At 46.2% G+C, this 20,537-nt stretch overlaps 1 pseudogene; it reads left to right on the forward strand.

The window, feature by feature from the left end:
• LOC149299238 (neural-cadherin-like) overlaps nt 1-6,760 on the forward strand; it is a 44,637-nt pseudogene extending 37,877 nt beyond the window's left edge.
• The last annotated feature ends 13,777 nt before the right edge of the window (nt 6,761-20,537 follow it).

The following is a 20,537-nucleotide window of genomic DNA, read 5'->3' on the forward strand; positions in this document are numbered from 1 at the left end:
GTATTTGTGTTCTAGGTTTTTAATATGCTTTTTGCTGGATTGGTGTATACACTTCTACCCTTCTACCCCAGAGTCAACAGCCAGAGGTGACATCATGGAGCTTCATTTGATTCTGTTAAAACCAGTGGGTCAGATAGGCTCGGTGATGCAGGTTTTAACCATGGTTGTAGGTCAGGTTAATCAGCCAAGCTTTTTTTCTCAAAAGCTTATGAGAAAATGTTCTTCACGTGTTATAGCAGGAATTGCAAGTCACATCGCCTCCGTGCTTTCTTTAACACGTTTCCCACGCAGGAGTCCTGACAACCCTTCAGAGCTTTGAACGGGAGAAGCAGAAAGAGTTCCCCGTCACCATCAAAGCCACAGACCAGACGGCCGAGCCTCTCATAGGGCTGTGCCAGATCAACATACAGATCCAGGACCAAAATGACAACGACCCCAGCTTTGAGAACAACCACTACGTATGTAATTGAGTCTCCGTGGGTAAAGTTGAGATCTCTACAAGCACCAAGTCCCCATCATGTTCTTCTGTCCTCTTCTAATTATAGCTTTAAGTGGAATTCAGCGTTAAGAGTCTTCCTAGATCTGCTGGTCCACAAGAGCTTGGCCAGCTCACCCTTGGGGTATTTGGGACCCCAGTGGACAACATAGAATTCAAATGTTTTCATTCTTGTCCCAGATTTCCTGAGAGAAGATGCTGCCGTGGGAACCAGCTTCCTCCGCGTTGCGGCCCGTGATGACGATTATGGCATGAATGGAACGATCACGTACTCCGTGTCTGGAGAGGAACCAGTGGCCTTCAGCATTAACACTTCTACGGGGTGGCTTTATGTTCGCCAGCCAATATCTCGGGTAACGTAGCAAGCGTTTACATGCCTTGTTTAGAGAACCAACTTACATTTCAACAAGTGATAGTACTCTTAAATGAAAATATCGCGGGGTCACCTTCTGACCCCAGACCCCTTTATACAATATGACTTATAGTAGGATTGTAAGCCACTATATATATAATGCAATAATAAGATATGGCGCACTTGTATCTCTCTTTTGTTCCTAATATTAAGTAACCGGTTTAATGTACATATTGCAAAACTACAATGTATCTCTTATGACAGCGAGTAGCTTTGTGTTTGGATATTTCAACTTTATGCTTTGCAAACACAGCTGGTGGCTTTTTAAATGGGGACGTAATGGGGCTTTTTGGATAGTTTTAAGGCATTGTCAAGCTGTCATGTTTGCTTTTTCTGAAATCAAAAGTCTCTACGGCCAGACGATGACATCTGGACACTGATTGGAAGGCCCCCGTGTGAGTCCCCGAGGTTACCGCTAAATGAGACTCTCCATTGCAGAATGCCAGCTGTTTGCTGGGAATCGTCCACTGTCTTTTTTTTTTTCTTGTTTGTTTGTTTTTTTTTTGATACGTGCCTCTGGGTAGCTCTGTAATTGGAAATCGGTTGGGCGATAGAATGAAAAACCCTCTAGGACAAGTACCATACAACTAATTAACGCTTTGAGTGCCAGAGTATGTGAGTGGTGCATGAAACTCCTCAACCATCTGTCACTCACAGCTTTTAAATCAATTGGGAGAGCATTTTTGGGTTTGTTTTTTTTGTCGGGGAGGTTGCTGAATGGAGAAGGTTTAAGTGAATGTAATTAATTTTTTTGTCTTAACCTTTTTTCCCCATCAGAAACCATTAATAACACTAGAGGCCGCGGACGGAGGAAATAGAAGCACGCAGGTGGAAGTAGCCGTTCGAATCACAGATGCTCAGAATCAGCCTCCGGTCTGGGAAAAAGAAAGATATGACCTGGTGATTCCGGAAAATACCATGAGAGATGCGCCTGTTGTGGTATGACTTGACCTCTGACCTGGAAACCAGTGGAATTTTTCCACCCGTCGGTGGGAACTGTACAATGCTTCCAGCCATTGGTTAGGCACCTTACAATGCTTCCAGCCATTGGTAGGAGTCATAGAAGGATTTCGCCCATTGGTGTATGATCTCATCTGAATATGGATTTCTTCTTCATGCCTGGCTACCAGGGATCGTACCCATCTAGACATCTGCTTCCGGTTAGGCCTGATATGAAACTAGTGAGAGGGAACGAGGTATGGAGACATCACCGCCTTAATCACCCTTCTAATGTCTGTCATTTCCGAGTGGACTTCCTGCTGTTGAGGGCTTCTTTTTACTGTAATTTACTGTTAATTACACAATGTTCTGCCATTCCTACAGACCGTTAAAGCTTCCTCACTGCTGGGAGACCCTCGTGTGACGTACAATTTAGAGGAAGGATTGGTCCCGGAGACTAACATGCCCGTTCGTTTCTACCCGACGGTAAATCGAGAAGAAGGCTCTGCCTCCGTTCTTGTAGCTGAACCTTTAGATTATGAAATAACCAGGACTTTTATCCTGAAGATCCGAGCTCAGACCGTTGCTGCTGTGCCATTGGCTGCCTTCACTACGGTGTACATTAACATTACAGGTAGAATCTCCGGATATCAATTCTGTGCCTGCGCTGCTAGAACAGCAAATGTGAAGCAGGACTTGTTTATATTGCAGATGTGAATGACAATGTGCCATTCTTTACGTCCTCCATATATGAGGCCACCGTTACAGAAGGCCTTGAATTGGGAACATTTGTGCTCCAGGTGTCTGCATCTGACCAAGATCTCGGACTGAATAGAGAGGTGAGTTCATACGTGAAACCTCATCACACGCACACTCTGACTCCTATAGCTCTGTGTTCCTAGGTATACTAAATGCGGTACCAACTTATAAAATCTGCACCCATTGACGCATGTTCTTCAGATATCCCTGGTCCTTCTAGCCATAGCATATATTCCTGTAATTTGCACATGTAAAACAAAGTGCTTTATGACCATATCAATCCGTAGGACAGGGCCATACCAATCCGTAGGACAGGGCCATACCAATCCGTAGGACAGGGCCATACCAAGCCGTAGGACAGGGCCATACCAAGCCGTAGGACAGGGCCATACCAAGCCGTAGGACAGGGCCATACCAAGCCGTAGGACAGGGCCATACCAAGCCGTAGGACAGTGCCATACCAATCCGTAGGACAGGGCCATACCAATCCGTAGGACAGGGGCATACCAATCCGTAGGACAGGGGCATACCAATCCGTAGGACAGGGGCATACCAATCCGTAAAACAGGGGCATATCTATCCGTAAAACAGGGCCATACCAATCCGTAAAACAGGGCCATACCAATCCTTAAAACAGGGCCATACCAATCTGTAGGACAGGGGCATATCAATCTGTAAGGCAGGGCCATACCAATCTGTAAAACAGGACCATACCAATCCGTAGGACAGGGCCATACCAATCCGTATGACAGGGCCATACCAATCCGTAGGACAGGGGCATATCAATCCGTAGGACAGGGGCATATCAATCCGTAGGACAGGGGCATATCAATCCGTAGGACAGGGGCATACCAATCTGTAAAACAGGGCCATACCAATCCGTAAAACAGGGCCATACCAATCCGTAAAACAGGGCCATACCAATCTGTAGGACAGGGACATATCAATCTGTAAGACAGGGCCATATCAATCTGTAAGACAGGGCCATACCAATCCGTAAAACAGGACCATACCAGTCTGTAAGACAGGGCCATACCAATCTGTAGGACAGGGCCATACCAATCTGTAGGACAGGGCCATACCAATCTGTAGGACAGGGCCATACCAATCTGTAGGACAGGGCTATACCAATCAGCAGGACAGGGCCATACCGATCCATGGGACAAGGCCATACCAGTTCATAGGACAGGACCATAACATTTCATAGCATAGGGCCATACCTATCAAGAGGACAGGGGTGCATACCAGTTTGTAGCACAGGGCAATACTGATTCATAGGATAGGGCCATACTGGTTCAAAGGACAGGGGTGTATACCAATTCATAGCACAGGACCATACCGATCCATAGGAGAGGGGTGTATACCAGTTCATAGTACAGGGCCATACTGATCCGTGGGACACGGCCATACCAATATCTACACTAGACAAGGGGGTCAGCACGTTAATTAGAGTTACTGATGCCACATAGGGGGGTTTTCTCGCCTGATAACACTGTCTGGTATTAGGGCCAGATTGTTGATTGTTGAGGGGTCACGTGTCAGTTAAAGCCGCAAATAAATAATAAAGAGAAATTAAATTGGTTCGCGGCAGAGCAGACAGACCTTTTGCTCATCGGATCGCAGCATTTCCTGCGCACCGGCATTACTGTTGCGTTAATAATATATGTAGTCCTGGCAGAACATGTTCAGTAAAAGCTTCCAGGCCTTTGTAACAAAGAGCATTAGTGATTTTCCATCAGTTCCACCTTATATCAGCAAAGTGTTTTCAGGCCAGCCTGCGCTAACTGTGGTCTGATTGTCTTGCTCCAGATCACCTATTCTATTTTAGAAGATCGCAGCGGAGACCATGCTCTGTTCCACATCGATCCCCAGACGGGAGTCATTTACACAGCTGCCGTGTTTGACCGGGAGACCAAGGGCTCGTATCTCCTAGAAGTTATGTCGTCAGATGAATCAGAGTCTGCTCGACCTGGAAAACATGGGCAACCCAATTCAGGTGAGGATAATATGGGGTTTATTTTGGGACAGTGGCCTTACTGCTCAACCAAAATGCAGCATACATCCCAAGATCTATTCCTAAATAGTTTCCCACAACCCTCCCCACCCCAAGGTCCTGCCGAGATACCCATTGCCCTCCCTACCCCAAGGTCTGATCCTGCTGAGATACCCATGCCACTCCGTACCCCAAGGTCTGTTCCTGCTAAGTTGCCCACAAACCACCCCAATGTATGTTCACAAAGCAGTGCCCATAGCCCATAAAACCCCAATGTCTGATCCTGCTGAGATGCCCATAGCCCTCCATACCCCAACGTCTGATCCTGCTGAGATACCCATACCCCTCCATACCCCAAGGTCTGATACGGCTGAGATACCCATACCCCTCCATACCCCAAGGTCTGATCCTGCTGAGATACCCATGCCCCTCTTTACCCCAACATCTGATCCTGCTGAGATACCCATACCCCTCCACACCCCAACATCTGATCCTGCTAAAATACCCCAAAGTCTGATCCTGCTGCAGTGCCAGAGGGAGGGTCAATTGTTACGTTGGTAACTCTCAGCCCTGTTACCTCCTCACCTTTTAAATATTTAGGGTTGGGCACACCTGTCAACATGTAAAGAAACCCAGGGATTAACTCATGCAGTTCTGTTCGTATAAAATGACTTTAAGCTGCCAGAAGCTTATGCAAATCATGTAACTTTTTGTGTATTTAAATTAAGTTATGCACAAAAAATGAAATGTATTCTTTTATGCAATGCTAATGAAAACTATTCTAGAAGCAGCTTCAGGCTTCACAAACGGCTTAATATCGTGAATTTATAATGGTGTTCAGAAGGATCTACGTCCTAACGCTCCTCTGAAGAGCAGCGCGGTTTGCAAATGAGAACAAATTAACCCCAATAAAATGCGTTATTGGGGCAATTGGGCCAGAAATAAAAATTTTTTTAAATGAGCCATTGACATGGGGCATCAGTTATACTCGTGTTATCCATTGAAACAAATTCCCGTCCACATTCATCTCATCTTCAAGAGCTTTGGAATAACGCGGCTGTATTAATTGTTTCCGAGCCGCAGGGTCTGTCCGCGGATTGTCTGCATATTAGTTTTCCGTGAAGAGACAGACACTTACTTTCTTCTTATTGAAGTTGAAGATGGCAGAGGAATGAGTTCCACCGGTACGGCAACTATTCATGTTCTAGATATCAACGATCACGCTCCGGTGCTACCGTCTGGGAGACAAGTGAAATCAACTCTAACGTCCTTCAGGTGGTGGCAGTAGATGAAGATGACGGAGAAAACGCTTTATTGTCATTTAGCATCGTTGGAGGAGACCCAGGCCACGCATTCACTATTGAAAGCAACCAAAAGGAGAAACACGCGATAATTAAACTTAATAAGAAGCTGGATTATGAGATCCCTCAGGAACGGAGATTTAACCTTACCATCGAGGTCCGGGACTGTGATTTTTCTTCAGTTTCCCACTGCCTGATCGAGTTACAGGACTGCAACGACCACGCTCCAGTTTTCATTCCATCTGTTTTGCAAGTGCCCCCTTTCTTGGAAAATATAACCGTGGGCTCTACCGTTATGCATGTCACAGCTTCTGACGCCGACTCCGAATTAAATGGACAGTTTGCTTATGGCATTCACGTGGAGTCTGATATCTTCGGTCAGTTTTATGTTGACCAAAAAGGGGCTGTCAAAGTGGTGAAAGCCCTAGACCGGGAGGTGACTTCCCAATACCACCTGGTCATTGTAGCCTCAGACCGGGGTATCCCAGTTCAAACAGGAAGCGCAACTGTCATTCTAGACCTTTCTGGATGTTAACGACAACGGGCCAGCATTGGCTGCTCCGTCAACGAGACATCGGATGTTTTGTATGCTGTGAATCTTGATATTGCAGAGAACGGAGCCCCGTTTACTTTTACTTTGCCAAATGACCATCAGAATTCTTCAACATTCATGCTGATTGACCACAGAAACAGCACGGCCTCTGTTGAGACTCTGAGGCCCTTCGATCGAGAGATAGAGAGGGCTTTTTTATCTTCCAGTTATAATTACGGATAGCGGAAACCCGCCTTGGGCCACCACAAGCATAACTATTGGTGATCAAAATGATAACCCTGTTAGGGATATTAATGAGACAAAATAGGCAAAACCAATATTTTATCACACACGCAAAATAACGACGCTACCAAATATTGTAGGACCACATCCACAATAATAATTTAAGGAGATACCCTATATTTTGTCTCCGATCGTAAATCCTTTCAGATCGCCGAAAATTATAATTCAAATTAGATATATATTATCACAATAATCAATCAAAAATATTATTTATTGTAAACACAATTTATAAAATATATATATGAGTCATACAGTGCATGATATAAAACAGAAAATTCTTAAAACATGTCAAATTGAATCAGTTCCAAATACAGTATATAATCGAAAGTATCAATATGAATTACTACTTTATGAGTCTAACACACACAATTAATTTCCAGTCCACTCAGCAACGAACAATGATAATCAGGGCGGTAATAAAAATATCACTTACTCACTTTATATATTAGTTCAACTAATATGACATAATAGGAGTATTAGTGAAGTTCTTAATAGATGCAAATGATGTCAAACTTCATCTACAGGTAAAAATACCTTTTCATTATTGTCATTATCACGGGTTATAAGCTGCAGTCTCACAAGCCGTCGTATACGCTTATAATGCAATATATTATTTCCCAGAAACAGGGAATTCTATACGAAGAAGACAAAATTCATCTCTATTAGAATAATAAAACAATTATATTTACCACCACTTGTTGCTGTTGTCCAACTGGTCCTTGCAGAAGTTAATCCAGGTTCAGTGGCAAGAAATTAAGTGGGCAGAAATATAACTTTCTAAAAGTTATATAGGTTAGGACTCAAAATAAAAAATAAATGCTGATCGTATATTGTACAGTTCCTGACAGCAGAATGTAGGACAAATGATTAAAAATACAGATGGGCACGAATGCAGACGTACTTATGAATGTCTTACCATTTTTTTCTTGTTTAAAACAGCCGGGTGGTCATCAGCAGAGATTGGGAAGGTCGCTGTGCTGGATGAAGATGAATGGGATACAAAACACTATTCCGCCGTCTCTCAAATACCCAGGTGAGTTCCATGGCTCGAATAACACACGCATTTCATGGTCATTAATGCACTTCACTATTGACACGCAATGGGTTATAGGTTGACCATGTCGGCCGGTGGCTGACCAGTTGCTTAAAGAGGTCTCAGAGAAGTTGATGGATATTTATTCATCAATCCAGAGGTAAATTGGAATACTCTATGTCATGACAAGTGTTTGAGATGTCAGACTTTGATCATTCAGGTGGATCACTGCTAAGGTAGGACGATCTTTAGTGCCGTTCTATAAGGTGTATGAAGGAATTGGATGACAAGTCTGGTGTATGAAGGATTGAGCAGACGTGTCTGGTGTATGAGGGAGATAGATGTGTCTGATAAATGACGGAGTGAGAGGACATGTTGTATAAGAGAGGAAGTAGACGTGTCTGGTGTATAAGAGAGGGAGAAGACGTGTCTGGTGTATGAGGGAGAGAAAAGACGTGTCTGGTGTATGAGGGAGAGAAAAGATGTGTCTGGTGTATGAGGGAGAGAGAAGACATCTCTGGTGTATGAGGGAATGGGATGACATGTCTGGTGTATGACGGAGCAAGAAGACATGTCTAGTGTATGAGGGAGAGAGAAGACACGTCTGGTGTATGAGGGAGATAGATGTGTCTGATGAATGACAGAGTGAGAGGACATGTCAGTTGTATAAGAGAGGTAGTTGACGTGTGGTGTATAAGAGAGGGAGAAGACATGTCTGGTGTATGAGGGAGAGAAGAGATGTGTCTGGTGTATGAGGGAGAGAAGAGATGTGTCTGGTGTATGAGGGAGAGAGAAGACGTGTATGAGGGAGAGAGAAGACATGTCTGGTGTATGAGGGAGAGAGACACGAAGTGTCTGTTGTATGAGGACGAGAGAAGATGTGTCTGGTGTATGAGGGAAGATGTGTCTGGTGTATGAGAGAAGACGTGTCTGGTGTATGAGGAAGCAAGAAGACATGTCTGGTGTATTAGGGTGAGAGAAGACGTGTCTTTTGTATGATAAAGAGAGAAGATGTGTCTGGTGTATGAGAGAAGATGTGTCTGGTGTATGAGGGAACAAACAGACGTGTCTGGTGTATGAGGGAGAGAGACGACATGTCAGGTGTATGAGGGAGTGAGCAGACGTGTCTCTTGTATAAGAGAGGGAGAATACATGTCTGATATATGAGGGAGAGAGAAGACGTGTCTGGTGTATGAGGGAGAGAGAAGACGTGTCTGGTGTATGAGTGAACGAACAGACGTGTCTGGTGTATTAGTGAACGAACAGACGTGTCTGGTGTATGAGTGAACGAACAGACGTGTCTGGTGTATGAGGGAACAAACAGACATGTCTGGTGCATGAGGGAGAGAGACGACATGTCTGGTGTAGGAGGGAGAGAGACAACATGTCTGGTGTATGAGGGAGTGAGCAGACATGTCTGTTGTATAAGAGAGGGAGAATACATGTCTGATATATGAGGGAGAGAGCTGAAGTGTCTGGTGTATGCAGAGCCGGCCTTAGGTATTCTGGCGCCCTGTACAGACTACTCTTCTAGCGCCACCCCCATCCCCTTCTCACTGCCCCTCCCCCCATTCTGCCCCTTCTCACTGACCCCCCCCTCTTCCCCTTCTCACTGCCCCCTCCTCTGCCCCTTCTCCCTATCTTTAGTTACCTCGTTGCCGAAGTCCGTCTTCCCGATCTGCCGCTGAGTGCCGGAATATTAAGAGTGAGGGGCGCCGAGCGGTCGCTGAAAACGTCACGAGCGACCGCTCGGCGCCCCTGCCCGGGACTTAAATTGAAACATCGGGGTTTTTTTGTTTGTTTTAAGTTTATATAACATCATCCATGTTAAATAAAGTTAAAAAATACTTTATTTAACATGGAGGTGTGACAGGGCCAGGCTAGCTGGCTCATGTGTCATATGAAGTTTAGCCGGGTCATGGAGCACTTTTGTGTCCGGTTCTGTATACCGTGACCCGGTAATATATTATATTGTGTTTATTGTGTAACCGGCCCAGAGACTGATGTGGATTCAGCCCCAGCCTTCAAAGAGACGATCCTATAATCTGGCTGGGGCTCTTAATCAGCCAACACAGCCCTGTCTGCCCAGACGGCACCCGCACTACAGGGGGGATAACACAGGTGGGGGAACCCATTCTATTCTGTAATCCCCTCACCTGATACATCCCCTGTATACTGATGGGATTTGTGATGGGATGTGGCTGATGGGATTGGGGGTTGGGTTCGGTACACATTGCATTGAGATTGTATATAAGTTCTGTGTGTTTGTAATAAAGAGAGTTCTTCTTGGTTTACTGCGAATGGTGGTCTGGATGATCCGTGGATAGCTGAGTGCTATCCGTATGAGGGACTGACTGGTGATTCCTCAGCCCTCAAACAGGGGTACCCAGCCTTGGGTACGGTGACCCTGTAACAGGAGGATGTTAAATAAAGAAAAAAAAAAAAAAAAAAAACAGAAAAACGATGCTTTAATTTAAGTCCCGGGCAGGCCCCCCTGTCGCACACCCCTAAGGCCGGCCCTGGGTGTATGAAGGAGAGAGAAGACGTGTCTGGTGTATGAGGGACACAGAAGACGTGTCTGGTGTATGAGGGAGAGAGAAGACGTGTCTGGTGTATGTGGGAGTTAGAAGGCGTGTCTGAGGAAGATAACATTGCATTGACAGTTTGTTTTCTGTAGGTATCTTTGGTTGAACCAAAACAACGCGACAATCCTAATGACCGAGAGACCTCCGCAGGGAACGTACGACCTCAATATTACGGTTTCTGATGGTGTGTGGCCAGATACCTTCTCTACTATCAAAATTTATGTACAAGAGATTGGAAGCGACGCCTTCCGCAGCTCGGTGTCTCTGAGACTCACAAGTAAGTCGTGCGGAGCGGTCTCAGGTAGATTCTTGTAGGACTCCGCTGGGACATTTGATGGGAAGAATGCCTGGTTTGACCATCATAGAGTTTGCACTAGATAAAGAAGTGATGTACAGGTCACCCTAGCTACATATATATGTAACCATTTCCCTGGACTCCTGTACATTGTACCATAAAGACATTAAAATGATGTAGTATCCCTGCATAGGGATAGAAGGAAATGGTGGGACAGGAACGCTCTTGGCATTAAGTGACCCCTGTTCTACTCAGTGCGTAACCCCAATTCCCTTCCCCGCTCCTATCTGGGTAAATACGTTACTATCTCTGCTTCTCAGTCACAACTTTTTAACCCGCATTTTAGGCATTACAGCAGAGGAATTCATAGAGAAGGATGAGTTGGGAGTCAGCAGACGTGACCAGCTCCAGGTCGTCCTGGCAGACGTGGCAGCTGCCCATCCCAGCCATATCCACATCTTCAGTGTGGTGAATGCAGAGGATAACGCGACCGACGTGACATTTTCAGTATGCGGAGCTGCCTCCTGCCACAAACCCGAGATCTTACAGAGCTTATTGACAGCCCAGAGAGAGAAGGTATGGACAGAGTGTTTATGGCGTTATTACTGAGTAAGAATAACGCTGGCTGTCTCTTAAAATTAATGATATTACAAAACGTAGAATATTTATCAGTCTCATGATATCTAGATGTATCCTGTTTGTCTTTCAGAGTGTTGTGGAAATAATTCCCTTGATTTTGAATCTCTGAGGGTACAGCTGGGGGTTTATTACTTTATAGAAAAAGTAACGATCTAAGAGCTATGCGTTTTAATCATCTTTATCTGCATTTGTTGTGGGAGGGAGCTGGTCCTGGGGTGCCTAATGGCAACAGAACTGTGATGGTGTCTAGATAAGTTTTTGATGCCGTCTTAACTGAGTTTTTTTGTATTCTTCTCAATGACAGATCCGATCAGTTCTGAAGGAAAGGAATTCCCAAGTATCCATGGCGCAGTCAGCAGTTCCACACCTCTCGTGGATGGAGGTAGCGCATCTTTAGTCTCAATTCCCCAAGTCGGAAACGTATCCAGCAGAGGTCCGGTACAGAAAATTTTTTACCAGAACTGTTATTCTCTGCCCCAAAACCCTTGCCTGAATGGTGGGACTTGCATGTCGACTCTCACCGGCTACAGGTAGGCAGATTCTCTGTACTATGTTCCCGTGTGACTTATCCCTTACATCACCAACGTCAGACAGTCTACCTTTGAAACTAAAATATTTCCGTTTGTCTTTCTAGGTGTCACTGTTTGACTTCGTTCCTTGGGCCATGCTGCCAGCAGACTCAGAACATTTCACAGTAACGGCTATGCATGGATTCATCCTATCGGCCACTGCTCGGACAGCCATCTATCGCTGGAGTTCGTAAGCGACAGAACAGATGGATTATATTACTACACAGCTGAGCGGCAAGAGACAGTAAGAACTTCATCGCAGTTGGTGAGTATCAGGAATGAGCATAGGGTGGAGGCGCATCGGGTGGAGAGCAGAGGCAGAGCTCCTTCTCTCCTTTATATTATATATGGTTATTAAATAGTTATTATATACCCTCTATGGTTCCCTTTGAGCTTCTTCAGGAGTTTATCTTGTATGTTTCTTTCTGTGCTTTAATTGATTCAAACTGAGAAGAAATTGAGAACTAAACCACTTTTATTGAATGTCTACACAGTACAATACAGAGAGTCAAATCACAAGTACAATGCAAAGAGTAACAAATCACAAGTAACAAGTCAGAGTAACAAGTACAGTGCAATGAGTTACAAATCACAATGCAAAGAATCACAAGTACAGTACAATGAGTTACAAGTCACAAAGCATAGAGTTACAGATACAATTATGAAGTCATGAGTAACATGAAATGAAAGTAATAGTAAGTCTACATTGACAATAATCACAGTTGAATTACATTCTTAGTCTGCTCCGGGTCCAGCCGCACTGCTGTTAATGGGGTTTTGTTTCCATTCCCAAAGAGATTACGAGGGGCCGGCTCCTTCTCCTCTTCAGACAAGACCTGACCACGCTGAGGCTTGGCTATCCAGAGCAGGTGAACGTTACAGACGGAGAACAGCATCGGATAGACCTGCGCGTAAAAGACAAAGTTAATTATCACATCGTGAGCCAGACATGTAATTAATGCAGCCACAGGAAAGCTTAAATATTCTCCTTTACTCACAGAAGTAGAATGAAGGTGAATCTCTAAGAGCAGACACAGAGCTGTATTATACTCAACTAAATGACCCTCAGCTAACTCTACATGGAACATATAACCAAGACAAGTCACGCCAAATACACAACGACTCGAGTCGCATGCAGTCAAATTTACTTAAGGAAAATGTCAACGTCGGGCAGTCAGGGAAGATGAATTACTGACTTCATTTACTTCGGTGCAGGGAGTCAGCCTGACTCTGGATCGCTGCCACACGGCTTTGATAAATGAGACAGAGGGGATCGGAGGAAAGCTACTTACAGAGGATCGAACGAGTTGTGAAGTCCACGGAGTCATCATGCAGGACAGAAAGTACGGAGCACACGGAGGGCTTGGGCTGGAGATCATGGCTGACTTTACTGCAGTCACAAACGATAAGCTGGGATTAATGCCTAAGGGCTGCTCCACTGGGTTTGCAGTCTGCGTGGATGAAGAGAAAGGAAGTGTTGAAGAGCCATGACAATTTTTATGCATGTTTATTATCTGCAGTAGTAAAGCCCCACACCACGTGTTACTGTGACCTGTGTCTGATATGCATGCCATTCTCTGCAGGTTTTGGGAGCCGGATACCGTTCTGCAGCTCGGAGGTGTTAAGCAGTCATCTACTCGTTCCCACAATCTCCTTCCGCACAAACCCTTTAAAGGCCGTCTCCGCAACGTCGTTCTTAATAAGCAGGTAATGACTTTCTATCACGCAGAGTATCGCTTACCTCTTACTGCAGATGGCCGCTCTGTAGTGGACGTGGCAGCTGCGGATGCATCCGGTAAACTGGATCAGCTCCGGTACTTTGGGGGTCTCTGAGCAGAGGGACGCAGTATAACCAGGTGGGTTAGCAGGATAGTCGTGGCCGGTATCACGTAGGACAGAGGTTGGTAATGATTCCTATAAGACATGAATAAATTAGAAAGCTCTTTGATTAGTAATGTGTATTAACATTCAGTAGCAGATGGGGGGCTCCTTCTGGTTGGACGCGGTAGAATTTGACAACTTGAATTCAACAACCATCTCGACAAATGCGATGAAGAGCAATAAAAAAAAACTCGCAGATATGCAGCCAAACTATGAGGAGCCGGCTCAATAGACATTCTAAGGGTAACAAAGGGTAACTGAACCGTAAGAACGTAACCGGTAGCGGGGTCCGTATCAAAGCTTTCCCCCCCGAGTTATCCGAGCTACTTTGTGCTGATCCTGCAGAATGATATCTAATTTTCGTTATGGGGTGTGTGTTTCCTTTAACAGGTGTATGATATAGCAGCCCCGCTGGAGGCCGTTAATAGCTCCCCAGGCTGTGCAAGGAAGGGTACAGCTTGCTCATCACCCGTACCCTGCGACTCTCCTTGCATCAGTGACCCCCGGACCCCCAGCTGTGATTGCCCACCCGCTCACCAGGACTGCGGAAAAGGTACAGGCTTGGCTTACACCGATGCGCTCACCGGTAATAACTCTACAAGAACATTAAAAAGAGACAAACATGAATGAATGGTTCCACCACCTCGCTGATCAGAATGTCTCCCAATATACAAATGTGTTTTATATTAAGCCATTTAGAAGAAGTGCTATTTTTCATGCCAATATTTGTTATATTAAAGAGACTCACCTGAACCGGGACATCTTTGTGAATGCCCAGAGTATAGTGTAGATTATTGGAAAATGGGGAGTCGAGGTGCGATCATCAAGGAATCCATTCAAATGTTTGTGGCCAAAGCTCCGCCAGAAAGGACTCTTCATACATCACATCTGAACGCTCTGCCACCGCCTGGTGCTCTGCTGGGCGATCATTTCTGTATCATAGTGAATAGCGTAATCTGCATTATATACTCATCCTTTTGCAGCTGTCCACGAACACTTCTTCCATCCTGGAGGCCACATCCGGTACCTGCTCCCTCATGCTCTCCATCCGTAGCGGACATTTTCAGGAAACGTTAAGAACACGCAACGCCGACAGCATCATCCTGCGTTTGTCTTCTAAGGACCGGAGCGAATCCATCCACCTGCAGGTACCAAACACAGCATGAAGTCCATACCGTGACACGCGCCATGCTGCACGTTGGGTAGAGTCGCGTCCACATCTGAAGCTCCCGATTCAGAGCAGCCTGTAGATGGGACAGCTTTAGGGTCATTGTATTTCAGCGTTCCCTGCGAGAGCCCACAGTGCTCCACTGTTAGGTGGTCTGGGTCCGCAGCAATGGCGAGCAGCCTGTAGATCATAGCAAAGCTTCGGCACGATGGTTCAGCATGACCCGGGGATCTAATGGCACTGTTTGTTTTGTCGAGGTGAGGCATGGGCTTCTAACCGTCTCCTACAATCTCGGAGTGGAACAAAGTTGGCTTGAAAAGGATGCAGAATGAGTTCACGCTTCGCTTTAATGGAGGAGGGGAGCACAGAGAGAGACGACAGCAGCTCACGGGACCTACAAAGAAATTAAAGTCGTTCCGAGATGCGCGACTCTGGGAAGCATCAACCAATCGAGTTATCAAGGTAAAAAAGAATTGTTACAGATAGTAAGCGTTTACGCTTTCACAATGGGCTTTAATAAAACTGTAAAAGCATTTCTAGTGAATGTAAGATTAGAAGCCATCTGTATATCCATGGGGTATAAAGACTCTCCCTGCCCGTCATTACCTGGAATACACCGTACGATGCTGAATTCTCACTGTCCCCATCATGGGCTGATCTCCAATTCCTTCTGTGTAATCAGGATGCATAAAGAACGCGAGACTGAACGGCTACCGCCTGCCCATGGAGTACACGACGGCCTCACCGGTGTCCGATATAAGCCGGGAAGGAGTGACCGAAGGCTGCGTCTAAGACGTCTGTAGCAGCAGCCCCTGCAGCCACGGCTTTGTCTGCGTTGATCTATGGATGAGCCACGAATGCAGGTATCACCCAACGCGTGCTGGGGTCACAAGACTTCAGAAGAGATTAGAGCTTTGGGGTCTTACCTTGTGCTTTCTAAGCATTCCCAGTTAAGCTGCACTCCATACACCGCATTCACTCCTCTCGATTGTTAAACCACCACTCCCATGTGTCGATGAGAATCGTTGTCCTGTATGAAAGAGGAAGAAACATTTTGAAACACTTTACATGATTTAGTTTTACTGGCTTAAAATGTATCTGATCTTCCACTGTTATGATAGATTTAACCCCTTCTCTCCCTCTTTACCACAGGTGCCCCCGAGGATACCGGCTTACAGAGAACAGCACAGAGGCTCACTGTGTCTACACGGTATGTGCCAGCCACCCCTGCAAACACGGCACGTGCCACGCTCGCCAGCCGAATCCACCTGCCTCTGCGCAGAGGGGTACGGCGGGAGCGGATGTCACGTCTTCAGCCCCGGACTCTGGTTCAGCAATCCTTATATCATCTTGATTTGCCTCCTGACAGTCATAAGTAAACTTTTACACATTGTCTCCCTCATTAGCTCCCATATAAGCCAGGGGGTGGGGGGCGCTCAGCGGATCTGTCATTCATTAACCCATCGGCGCTGGAATTCCTACCAAGGGTGGATCCAGCAAGATAAGATTGGTAACAACCCTGTTATTCATGATGGATCAAGAAAAAGCAATATAAAAAATATTCAGTACCTCGCATGCTTCAAGAGGATAATTCTTGTGTCTCCATTCACAGCGCTGATCGCCGGAATTCTGTTGTGGTCTCGCTGCAAGAGGAGGAAGACCATAAACCAAAGAGTTAATCACGGATCTGGGCATAGCCAGGACCTTGAGGACACCAGAAAAAACATCTTCCATTACAACGAAGAAGGCGGCGGCACGAAGACCACGTGAGTAAAGAGTTTGTGGGATACAATGTTACATTTTTTATACGTAGTTTGTAGCAAGTTTAAGACTTTGGTCCACTCACCAACTAATACCAACCATGGACAATTGCAGGCCGATAACAGGTGGGAGCTGCTGCTGATCCTGGAATTCTGATACAATCCGTACTCCATACGCCTTAAGCCGCTTCATACACAGCTGAAAAGTTAAAGGGATAAAGGCCTTGTGTAACGAGATGGAATGTTTTAATTACTCAAAATACATTTATGGGGGGGGGGGAGAGTAGGCAAGCACAGATTTGGTGCAGGACGGGGTAAATTGGCTGAATGCTCGTTTGGCAACTTGCTGAGACGAACGAACCAATCTGTTTTAATTCGAGTGAATGTTCTCTGCAGGACGCATTCAATGCGACAGAGCTCCAGCTGTGTGATCGGAGCAGTGCCGCGCACGCTTTCTGCAGGAAGACTGGAGCGCTTCATGGAAACGGTCCCTTAAGCTGCGATTCCGAGACGTCTGTTAGCCTGAAGGAGCCGTCAAAGTTCCCCGCGTCGGAGCGGAGCCGTTTTACCAGCGGAGATGTCGGCCGATACTTCTACGACGCGTTCCAAGAAGCTGCCTACATCCAGCAAGCGCTTTCATGCGACAGCTTAAAGGTCTATCACGTGGAAGGAGACGGCTCCCCGGCGGGCAGCCTCAGCACGCTGGCGTCGTCCGGAGCCGAGGGGGACGTGGAGTACGAGGAGGAGATGAGACGGTGGGGGCCAAAGTTTGTGACTCTCTCTAAACTCTACTCTTACACGGCCGCCGAGGATCTGCAGTGAAAGAGCGATGATTGGGAAAGACATCCTATGCTTTTGGCAGAGACTTGCGGTGATAACCGAGGATTGTGCACCCAAAGCAACAATGGTTTGATCTGGAGAAGCTGCAGAAATAAAGGAGAGAACGCAGACCAAAGAGCTTACAGTCTAACCAGTGGTATCCCCTCACTCACCTTGGGACAGAGTCCGTCGAGTCTGAAGATGTCCAGAACAGCAGCAAACAGGTCTGCAAACCTAGAGCCGGGACAAGAAGCTTGCATTAGTTCTCTAGTTACCCTTTATACCCCCGCGTGACTCCAATTAACATCTAATCACCGCACCCCTATCAAAGCTTTAACGAGCTCCATTTAACGAGCTCCACCCCGGACTGGGATTCCATTTCCTTACGAGGGCCCAATAAGGATACAGGATTTATTTCATTTTAACATTACGGGGCTCACTCGGCCCACCCACGTGACCCCCCCCTGTCCATGCCTCACCGCCGGCATGCATTCACCTGTGCCAAAGCCCCAGCTCCCTCTTCTGTTTTCACCCTTTAAAGTTTGAAATAAACCCAGTAAAACGATTTGGCTCTTTGTCCTCAGTTTGTAGTAAAACAGTATAACACATACATGCTGCAGCCACGGCTCGCTGAGTGTAACCCCGTGGCTGCAGCATGTATGTGTTATAACGGCTCGCTGAGTGTCACCCCGTGGCTGCAGCATGTATGTGTTATAACCCGAATGAGCTCGTCCCTAAAAAATACTTATACTCAAACTCACAAAACATAACATACACCGAGACAGATGCTCTAATGAGATTAGAACCTGTAACTTTCCGCACGGCGAGTAACACAATTTACCTGCGCGCTACACTTCCGATGAACGGATCTGCTCGTCCGTAATACAAATACTCAAATTCGCCCAATCTGAAAACATAATTTTTACGCACAGGGCGCAACGGGATTAGAGCCAGAACCAACCTACATGGGATGTAACAAACACTGCCGCTGCGCCACCCTTGCAACAGACAAAGTTGCTCGTCCGTAATACAAATACTCAAATTCGCGCCCCCCCCCCCCCCCCCGAAACCATAATTCTACACACTAAGCAGTTAGACACACTAAGCAATAGGCAGTGCACCTTTTAGATTGTGTGCATTATGTTAGATGGTATAAGTATTGGTGCATCACACGCAGGCGTCATATGTTCATGGCGGCGAAGAGCCTTCAATCATCCGATGGCGTAATGGTTAGGTGCCCTGCCTGCCATATGTTGCGTTCCCGGTTCGATTCCCTGTAGCTCCGTGGGGAGCATCCAGCCATGCGGTGGTTTGAAGGTTCGGTGTGTTGCGTACTCGATGCTGCGGTCCCAGTCTGGTTTCGCTTGAAGGTTCGGTGTGTTGCCTATGAGATGATGCGCTGATAGCTCGCTTCCGTGTGGCTCGGTACAGCTACTGACAATGTCTCTGTGCGTACAGCGGTCTTACCCTGAAAAAAAAAAACCTGCGCTGCTGTATTATTATTATTTTTTTTAGCATTTATAGAAAAAAGCATAAAAGGTGTTGTGTACTACCGACTGGCTCTTACCCCCAATCATCCTGACCCGCACATACGCACTTTCACACACCACCGAACATACTCATACGTCTTACACACCGCACCGAACATACTCATACGCCTTACACACCGCACCGACCATACCGCACCGCAACCACTCGCCAGGCCTCACGAGGATTAGAACCAGAAACCAAACCGCTTGGTAAGTAAGTACACTTGACACCTGCGCCACCCTTGTGGCAGACCGAATTTGCTCGTCCGTAATACTTATACTCAAATTCACAGAGTCTAAAAACATAACTTAACGTTTTTAGTCACAGGACTTCCTGGGACTCGAACCCGGAACTCACGGCACAGTGTGTGATACACGCATCACACGCGCCACCTTCGAGATGGAGAAGAGCTGCTCATCCCTAATACAAATACACAAATTCCCCCACTGGAAAAACATAATTTCTCAAATATCCACCCTAACACGCAGGCCGCACAGGGATTAGAACCAGGTGCCTCACGCATGGTGAGCGATACACCTAACACACGTGCCACACACACGGCTGGATGGCCGCCCTCGTCCCATCCACATATACTCAAATTTACCTACTCCAAAAAACATAAAATCATGCGTTATACAGGAATCACAGAGATTAGAACCAGGGGCCAGGAGCACGGTGATGAACACAGCTAAGACATGCGCCACCAGTACCATGGGGCAAAAAGGCCTTGTCTGTTATACAAATACTCAGATTCACCGACTCTGAAAACATAACATTAGTTTATATACAGGATACGTGGAGAATAGAACCAGCAACCTCTTGTACGGGTGGGTAACGCACCAAACACCTAGACCACCATCTCAACTGGGTCATGGGGTTTGCCAGTTCCACAAATACTCTGATGTACCCGCTCTAAAAGATTAAGAATAAGTTCATACAGCAGACCGACGGGTGAGAACCAGCAGCCAACCACACGTTACACAATTCACTTACCCATCACGCCATTCCACCACACGAGATGGGCGCCCACCGGCTCCACATATACTAATATCTCCCGACTCTAAAAACATTAGAAATAAATTGGCCATGAAGCAAAGTGGGTTAGAAGCACTATACAGTTACCTACGGGAGCGAAGCGGGTTTGAACCATAAACCAGTCGCAGTTTAGGCGATACACCTAACCGTTACGCCACACCACGACATGGCGTCGGCCGCCCACCTGCTCTACATTTACTCATACGGACCCCCTCTAAAAACATAAGAAGAACATGCAGACGCGCTACACACGTAGATCCAGCTTTCATGGAGATTAGAACCAAAATACTTTTATATGGTTAGTAATGCATACGATGTCTGCCTGCTCCACATATAATCATATGCACCAAGTATAAAATGATACAAATACACAGATCCACTATAACAATCAACACAACCGCACCACACATTCACAGGGACTAAAATTATCATTCACAACATGGATAACGCACCCAACCTTTACGCCACCACATGAACGGGAGCTCGCC

This window comes from Sceloporus occidentalis, unplaced genomic scaffold (assembly GCF_023333645.1).
Source record: "Sceloporus occidentalis isolate IW3139 unplaced genomic scaffold, rSceOcc1.0.p SCAF_29, whole genome shotgun sequence".
Classification (NCBI taxonomy): Eukaryota; Metazoa; Chordata; class Lepidosauria; order Squamata; family Phrynosomatidae; genus Sceloporus; species Sceloporus occidentalis.